We start from the raw sequence: 10,273 nt of genomic DNA on the forward strand, positions 1-10,273 counted from the left end.
AGTCATTCCTGAAGAGGAATAACTTCAAACACAGGAAAAATCCATTTTCTCCTTTCTGAAGGAAGCTCCCTCTAGTGACCACTCTACTTAATCACAAACCACTCTGGTTTTCTTTACTAGCATAGGATTCACATAATTTGAAAATAGAATTCAGTGTTTATTAGTCTGAGAGCACTGCAAAATGATAAGAACCAACATTCATTTTAGGAGAATTTTATCTCTATTTCTGACAGGCATCTGATCAGCTTCAAGTGACAGGCATCTGATCAAGTTCAAGTTAAAGTGAAATGAGCTCTCATTTTGATCTTTGCACCTTCCTATGGGTGCAACTTCTCACTAGTTGATTGAAAAAATGGGTATATAAAGAAGACGGAGTTTGAATCTCACTTCAGATACTTAATAGCTCTGTGATCCTGGGCAAGTTATTTAATTTTCCCAGTTTCCTCTTTTTAAAATGAGGGGCTTGGATTCATTGATCACCTAAGATATTTTTCAGCTCAGAGTCGATGATATATGCAAAACCCCTGCATTTTTGTCAATCATTCAAACCTCAGTGAGGATGAATGATTAAACGTCTGATAAAGAATGAATTAATTGGCTCAGGTATATTCTAGGCTTATATAAGAGAACTGTCAGAATTCAACCTTTTTCATTTTTGTTGCTGAGTCATTTTTCAGTCATGTCTGATTCCTCATGACCCTATTTGGAGTTTTCTTAAAGAGAAAACTCTGGGGAGTGAGTAGACAAAACAAATATAATCTTGGGGCCATCCCCAAGATTGAACCTGGTCCATATACACCATAAGTATCAGACACAGTTTTCAGTCTCTGTATGATCCACACCATTCCAGAATGCAGCCAGAACCAGAATAAAATATAATTGGGAATTATTTAGCAAAACAATTAAAAATAGAATAAAACATAGATAATGTTCATATGTGGTTTTCTAAGTCATGTGACTTGTAGGGAACTTTGAGTATGATTCAGTAGCCTCCATTTCTATTTGAGTTTGACACTACTTTATATACATAATTGATTTTGGGATACTAAGGCAGAGGCTGTAGTTCTTATCTGTTGTTGTTCAGTTATTTCAGTAATATCCAACCCATGTAGGATTTGATTTTTTTTGCAAAGGTCTTGGAATAGTTTGCCATCACCTTCTCCAGCTCATTTTACAGATGAGGAAACTGAGACAAATAGGGTTGTTACTTGTCCAGGATCACACAGCTACTGGATTTGAATTTGGATCTTTTAAAAAAAGTTAATATTTCATTTTCCCCCAGTTACATGTTAAACAATTTTTCTTCACCTCCATTCCATCCTCCTTGTTAAGAAGGCAAATATGAAGTTATACAAAATATTTAAATTTAAATCTTTCTGACTCCAGGCTCAGTATTCTATCTACTATGCCACTAATCTATCCTAATTCTTATCATTATTCTTACAGCATTCTTGCAGCATTATAAAAATGTTTATCTTACTGACAAGAACTCTCAGCATGGATTAATTTGAAGACTATTTCAAAGCTCATTATCTTTAAATTAGGAATTTATAATTCCCTTTTGTAAGATAACAACTAACATATCCATCCTCATATATTAACATTAAAGCATTAATAAGGAACCATTTGCTACTTAATTATCCCTGTTTGTACTTTTAAATAAAGGGTACTCATCTATCAGCTAAGTAATTCTCTGTTTCTTCTTTAAGACAAGTAAAAATAATGATTGAGACTAGAACCTTGTGAGAAATTTAATAACAGTGTCAATTTAAAAATTTTTAACTTTTACTAGTGACCTTTTAAAATATATATATATATATATATATCACAATAATTTTCCTATCTAGTCTTCCTCTACCCTCCCCCAGCTTCTCTCTTGTAACAAAGAAAAACAGGCAAACAAAACCAAACCATGACTATTCGCATCTGCCAAATTTGACATCTGTAGTAGTCATCTGATCTTTCAATTTAATCACATTATTGCAGTCATTGTGTATATTATTCCATTGTTTCTGTTTACTTTGTTTTGCATCAATCCATGAAAGTCTTTCTGAATTTTTCATATTGGTTGTTTCTCAACAAGGCAACAAGTTTTCCATTACTTTGGTAAAGTACATAGTTTCTTCAGGACCCTTTTCATAAAGAATAATTAATGATGAAAAAGGCAAAAAAAAAGGGGGATTTTGTGAAAAGGGAGAAATTTATATTGATTGCTAAATGTTGTGGGATATTAGTGATTTTATGGATGAATGTTTTGATGTGTAATAAGAGAAGAAAAGAACTTTGTTTTAATATGTACCACAATATTTGAATGAAGAAACAGATGGGATTTGGGCAATTTTTAAAAAACAAGTTGATGTAATACCTTACTTGTGAGGGGACAGTTCATTGTTATAAAAAAGCAGAGAAAGATCTTTTATTCTTCAAAGACTAGAGAAATGTGGTTATAAGAAACAGGCATCAGAAGGTTCACTACATTATTGGAGACTAATATGCTGGATATTTCCCTTAATGTGTTATTTGTGTTATGTGTTACTATTTAAGAATTAATAAAGTGAAAATTCTAAAAACACTTGACAATATGATTTTTAAAGGGTGATAGATTTGACAGAGAATATTTGACAAGTTATGATAGATAAAGGCAAGTCACTGACAGTAAGGGGGCTTTCACTGAAGCCAAAGAAACTCAAGATTTCCCAAAAATGAGAGAATAGTGGAAGGAAAGGAATAGAAATCTGATTAGAAAAAGCAATACTTGGGTAATTTGCTGGAACATCCAATTTGCAAACATAGCAGGAAGGATGAAAAGTTGCTCTGTTGGTGAATGAATTTCAACCTTACTGTAGAACCTTTGTTATGCTTCATTATAGAGACATTTAAGGAGACCCTACCCCATTAATAGTGTTACATATTCATATAGCAAAATTTGTTCTAGTTTTTTTTTTTTTGTTCAGTGGTCATTTACTTTATTTCCTTTTTTTTTTTTTTTTTTTTTTTTTGGCTACCAGAAAAAGTATGGTTGTCAATATCTGGATATATGTATTGGATCTTTCTTTTTGTCTTTAACTTTCTTGAGGTATATCACCAGTAGTGGGATTTCTAAGTCATAGACTCTAAAATATTTAATAACTTGAATTATTTAAAATAATTTTGCATAACTTTCACAATTTACAGTCTAACAACAATATATTAGTGCATGATATTTCATCACTCCTACAGCACCGACTAATTCCATATTTTAAAAGAAACTGCCTTTTTGAGGCATAGTGGTTAAAGTGCTGGGGCAGGAATCAAGACCACCTGGATTCAAATCCAATTTCAGACATTAGTTTGTGTGACTTTGGGAAAAATTACATAACCTCTGTTTACCTCAGTTTCTTCAACTGAAAAATGGGAGGTAATAATACCACCTACTTTGTAGGGTTGTTGTGAAGTTCAAATGAGATAATGTACAAAAAATGCCTCACAGAGTAGGAACTATATAAATACTTATTTCCCCATCTTCCTCTACTTTTGCCATGTCCGACAACAGTGAGATGAAATCTTAAAGTTGTTTTAGTTTGTATTTCTCTGATTATTAGTGATTTGGAGGAGTTTTCAGTATAATTACTGATCATTTCCATTTTTCTTTTGAAAAATGTTCATATCCTTTGTATACCTATTTCCTGGGGAATAACTTTTGATCTTAACTCTATGTTAATTCCTTATTTAATTAAGAAATAAGACTTTTCTAGAAGTTTTAACCTTTATTTCTCTTTATAACTTCTCTTATTCCATTTTTATTTTCTTTATGCAAAAGCTATTAAATTACATATAATTGAAATGGCCAATTTTATCTTTTATGGAGTCTTCTATTCCTTGTTTCATTAAGAATTCTCCGTCTACGTGGCCCTCTTCAACAATGAGATGGAACATCAGTTCCAATAGAGCAGTAATGAACTGAACCAGCTACACCCAGCGAAAGAACTCTGGGAGATGACTATGAACCACTACATAGCATTTCCAATCCCTCTGTTTTTGTCTGCCTACATTTTGGATTTCCTTCACAGGCTAATTGTACACTATTTAAAAGTCCGATTCTTCTTGTGCAGCAAAATAACTGTATGGATATGTATACATATATTGTATTTAATTTATACTTTAACATATTTACCATGTATTGGTCTACCTGCCATCTGGGGGAGGAGGGGAAAAATTGGAACAAAAGGTTTTGCAACTGTCAATGCTGAAAAATTACCCATGCATATATCTTGTAAATAAAAAGCCATGATAAAAAAATTCTCCATCTAGCTATAATTGTACTTTTTTCTATTACTTTTTTTTAAAATTGATGATAGGATGCCAATATTTAAATCATGTATGCATTTGGGGCTTAAATGTGGTATATGGAATAAGGTGCTGATCCAAACCTATTTTTTGCCAAACTACTTTCTAGTTTTTGTAGTAGTCCTTCTTGAAAATAATTCTTTACTTCTAAGTATTGCTTGTCTATTTTGTTCCACTTCCACTTTTTAAAAAAATCAATATCAAATCCTATTCATAATGATTACTTTGTAGATAATTTGAAACTTAGTAATGCTAATTTTCCTTCATTCTTGAATTTTAAAATTATTTCCCTTGAGATTTTTGACTTTAGTTCCTCCAAATGAATATTCATATTATTTTGTCTTATTCTCTGAAGTAGAGCTTTGGTAGTTTGCTGTAACATCCAATTTGCAAATTAGGATTTTGAGATTAAAAACCTAGAAAAGGAAGGAACATCAGAAGCCATCTAATTCAATACCACATTTTATAATTAAGAAATTGAAATAAGAGTATTAAGTAGCACAATTTTTATTATATTGGCGTGGTCCAGCCATAAATAGTAAATATTTAATTCTTTTATTTATATAATGATTGCTTTGTAGTTGTGTTTATATATTCTGAGTATATTTCCAAAAGTAAACTCTAAGATATTTTATGCATTTTGTAATTATTTTGAATGGAATTTTTCTTTCTTTCTCTTTCTCCTAGGTTTTGTTAGTGACATATCAAAAGTTTCACTTAGTATTTTTTTTAATTGCAATACTAATGTGTAAGTAAACTAAATCAATGATCAGATATTCTGCAATTCAATTAATGAATTAACAGGATTTATTAGCTGCCTATTATGTGCCACGTGCTGTATTAGTCACAAAGTCAAAAACCAAAAAAATGGTTCTTTTGCTTAAGGAGCTTGCTTTCTCTTGGGGGAGATTAGAGACATAAACTAAGTAAAGACAAAATTATTTGCAAGATAATTTTGTGGGGGAGATATCCTTTAGGAAGATCTTGAGAATTGTCATACAGGAGATGTTATTTCAATTGAATTCTGAAGGAAATGGGATTGTTAGACGTTGTACTGAGGCAGGAGAGCATTCCAGCCATGGTAAATGGCCTCTGGAAATGTGCAGTCAGAAGAAATGTCATTTGTGAAGCTGGATTTTAGACTATGCAAAAGGGAATAATGAATGCTAAAGCTGGAAAGATAGGTTTTAAGACAGGGTATGAAGAGTTTGTATGTAATTCCATTTTTTAATTCGCTTTTTTATTAAAACTTTTTATTTTTTAGCTTATTTGATCAAGTAAACAAGTAAAGTTTTTAAACAAGAAAAAAAACATACTTGAGAAATAATAGCTTATTTGATCAAGTAAACAAGTAAAGTTTTTAAACAAGAAAAAAAAACTTTTTATTTTCAAAACATATGCAAGGATAATTTTTCACCATTGACCCTTGCAAAACCTTGTGTTCCAATTTCCCCCTTCTTCTCCCTATCCCCTCTCTTAGATGGCAAATAATCCAATATATGTTAAAAATGGTAAAAAAAAATGCGTAAATCCGATATGGGCATTGTATGTAATAAAAGAAACAAGGAACTATTGGAATTTATTGAGGAGAGTGATATGGACAGAGCTGTGCTTTGAGAGTAGTACTTTGGCGGCTGTTTGAGGCAGGGAGGTTACAAAAGACCAAACAAAAGCTCTAGAATAATAGGTTGATACACATAGAGCTGGATGGGATTTAGATGGGAGGTCATCTAATTCAACTATCATTTTATAGTTGCAATGAAATTCCCAAGGTCACACAGATAGTGTCAAGGTCAAGGTTTGAACCCCAACCCACATCAATGGTATGCTGGTAAATATTTAATAATAGGATTTTTGGGAGGGGGATTAATGTACACACAACAATGGAGATTATATTTAATCTTCATTAATAACATTTTTTCCAGATGTCTTCACCCTGCCATCCCATCACATCCCATTGACTCAGATGTAGAGTTTTTCTCTTTTATCACTTTTGTATTCTGTGCTTTGTAACTCTCCAATTACTTAAACCCTCTTCCTCTCCTCCCTTGTCTTAGTTCCATCTTTTTTTCTACCACTTTAGATTTATTTTATTATTGTTATTATTTTTTAAGAACTGTAACTCTTCTATTATCACTGGGTTGAGAAGAGGGCAAAGCTTCTGCTGCTAGGCAAGACACAACCTGAGACTAAAATTTCACATACTTCTATTTTCAGGCCCTTGACCCAACTCAGAAACCTCACGTCTAAGTCTATATCCCTATTAATCAGTCCCTCACTTTCAGAATCAGCGCATCTAACACCAGACCCTCACTTCAATGAAACCCAAGAAATAAAATATCAGAGAGATACCTAAATTCACCCTTGTAATGAACACTAGCGAACAGCTTTCTCAGAAACCGGTCCACCCCCATATTCAACCTTCAGCATCCGTAGTCTCCTTGCTCTGAGGGAGAAAAATGTGTTTCATCAGATCCATCTGATCATTATAATGAATCTGAATTTAATGGCCTCAGTTCAATTTTCATTTGAATTATTACCTCTCAACTTTAGGAACATAGCCACAGACATCTAGGTCTTTTACTTTTAGAACCAGAGCCTCTAACAGTTAATGGGGTCTCTTCTCAACAATCTAGGCCAGAGCTGAAGATACTGGTATCAGATCTTAGCTGCTGGAACAGTTACTGATATCAAACCTAATCTCCCATATTCTTTATCATTCATAGGACTCTAGAGGATGAGAGTTGCAGTCCCAAAGAACTACATGCCTAGCAAATTCTTTTCTTTTATTCTTGCATTTCCAGGAATACAGAATTCATGGTTGCATAAATAAAAATCACCCTTTTCCATCCCACTACTTTGTTTTCTCATCTCCATCCATTTTAAAAATAGGTATCCTTATTTTAAAAATAGGTAATTTTATTCTTGTTACTAAAATATTTGTGGGAAATAACATGTTTCTAAGGAGCTTAAGTATCTATGGACAAAGTCCGTGGTGAATGTAAGGGCCAGATTGTAAATGCAGGGAAGGCCTTTTCCTTCATCTCAGAGAGAGGGAGATGTTTATCTTTATCCTAGCTCTGTCTACTGCTATTCCTTTTGTTCAGCAGAGAATAGGGCATAAAACCAAAGGGTCCAATAGGCCCAAAGTTATAGGATTCTACCTCCATGATAACATATCTCCTGTGACTCCTAGGGAACAATAGGAGCTCAGCAGTGCCTGTAGAAGTGGAAGATATATACAGAGAATCAGAATGGCCCAGGGAAGAGATGAATCTGTGAGTGGGAACGTTTAGGTATGGGTTTCCAACTCCATTCTCCAGAGTTGGGCTAACCTACCTCCTTTTAGCTTCCTATGTTTGGGGACCTGGAATTTTCTGCTATCCTTAACAAACTTCCATTCATGTTAGATCTAGGATGGCTTCCTTTCTTCTTCTGTTATTCCAGGAGGCCAGGATCCCTGCAGAAGATACCATTTCAATAGTTATCTTTTTTAAAACTAGTTTTACATTTTTTTTTTCCAGAATCTACACAGATCCTGCAAGGGATATCAGTATACTTCAATATTACTCTCTCTAGATTTGGGTTACAATTATCTATTGACATCCAGAGTACTCGCCTTTTCTTGAATTCAGTACTTAGCTAATGGTCTTCTTCTACATCCCATCTGTTACATATGTTAATGTTCTCTCTAGGATTCTGATCTTCCAATTCCTCAATATATAGAATTCCCATGGACTACTACTCTTTCATTTCACTTTAGGAACATAGAGAGATGGTCATACCTAAGACCTCACCATCACCCAGAAGCATTCTTTTTTTCCTCATCAAGAATTTAGAAATTCCTGTGCCCTATATAACCTCCTATGATTCCAACACACTCCCTTGTGTTTCTTTCTTCTGTAATCTGGTTTTTATTCTGATTCTGGTCTATTATCCCTCAGTACTCTCTCAAGACATTATTTCTACTCTGAATTTATTTTCCTCCTTTTCCAGCATTGATTCTATCATTGTCTAGTTTCATTTTCTATCAGTAGTATGAAATTCAAATGGAATCGGATCCCTGTGGGCCAAAAATCCAAGTTATTTAAGATGACTTAGGAAGTGACAACAGCCATTATCTATGTATTTTTCAAATTTATTTTTCAAATTTTATTAAACATTTCCCATTTGCATTTTTTTACATTTTTATTTTATTTTATAATTATAACATTTTTTTGACAGTACATATGCATGGGTAATTTTTTACAACATTATCCCTTGCACTTACTTCTATTCAGATTTTTTCCCTTCCTCCCCCAACCCCCTCCCCCAGATGACAGGCAGTCTTATACATGTTAAATATATTACAGTATATTCTAGATACAATATATGTGTGTAGAACCGAATTTTTTGTTGCACAGGAAGAATTGGATTCAGAAGGTAAAAATAACAGTTTACATTCATTTCCCAGTGTCCCATTTGCATTTTAATTTAGTTATGGAGGATTTTGATACTTCTCCATTCCTTCATACTGTTGCTGCTCTTAAACCCCAACCTTGGATTGCCCTACCTGCTATTCATAAATTAAACTAATCTAGAGGAAGACATCTAACTTGTTGACTGAATCCAGGACAACTCTATGTTATCTAAGCTATACAGCCCTCTCATAGCATTAAGGCAGTACTTTTGTCCTGATTCCTTATCACACTTCCCCCAGCCTCTGTTACAAACCTTCTGTTCTATCTTTAAGCTTCCTGCCTTTCAGCATAGGACTTAATTTCATACTTTACTAAGAAAATAGATTTAATTCACTATGAACTCTTTCTCCCTTCTCATGCTTTAGATCTCACAAGTCATGGACATTATTTTTTTTTCATCCTTTACTTTTCTAGCTGCATTAAACCATTTCTAGACTGAGGAAAACTAAACATTTGTTTTCTCTTTCCCAAGGGCCCCTCTTTCTTAGAGTGTTTAGAGTTCCATTTTATGGTAGTCCATTCTGCACTCTTAAGGTAAAATTCAGGTTTTTTTCCCCTAGCCCTTCCTTACTCTTTGTCTTCCTCCCATGAAACTTAGGGAGAATCACTTAAAAAGTTTTAAGACATAAGACATGGCTCTTATTGATGGTATTCCCCAAAAAATGAGAAGAAAGGACCTCCATATACACTATTGATCAAATATTGGAAAGCTACTTATTTCCTCCCTACTATCGGGGGTATTCCCAAAAAATAAGAAGAAAGGACCTCTATCTACACTATTGATCAGATATCAGAAAGCAGGCAGAAGCAGGAATAGGTAAGTTATTCTAGTCGGGAGGTGATGGTACCTTGCCTATACTAGGGAAGGTACTAGTAATTGGGAAGGTGGGAAGGAGGAGAAATCTGCTGGCTTGCTGCTCCATCACTGGAGAAGACCCATAAGTCATGGAAGTGGAAAAATAAAGGTGCTGCCTGTATGTGTTGATAGAGAAGGACTTGTTAGAGGGCTAGAGGAAGTTGATAATGGCAGCCCAGCACTGGAGATGGTCCTGTGACATCTCCATAGATGTCATTAGATGGTCACTATGGATGGTACTATAGAAGGCAAATCTTGGTTGCTTGCTTAAAACTCAGCAACGGAGATGGTCCTAAGACAAATCTGAAGGTAGGTGAATGACAAATTCTAACAAATATTTCAAAGGATAACTAACCCAATTTTATATAAATTATTTGCAAAAATACAGAAGGATAGTATCCTATCAAACTACTATGACTCAATTCTGATCCTGATGCTTAAGATAGAAATATGTCAGAGAAAAAATTCTATAAACCAGTATCTCTATTGAATATTAATATAAAAATGAATAAAATATTAGAAAGGGGTACAATGACATTAAAATATTATATACTATGATCCAGTTGACCATAGAAATGTATCATTATACATGTCTCCCAGGAATTTAGGGTTGATTCAATATTAGGAAAAC

Source organism: Sminthopsis crassicaudata, chromosome 3, assembly GCF_048593235.1.
Source record: "Sminthopsis crassicaudata isolate SCR6 chromosome 3, ASM4859323v1, whole genome shotgun sequence".
NCBI lineage: Eukaryota > Metazoa > Chordata > Mammalia > Dasyuromorphia > Dasyuridae > Sminthopsis > Sminthopsis crassicaudata.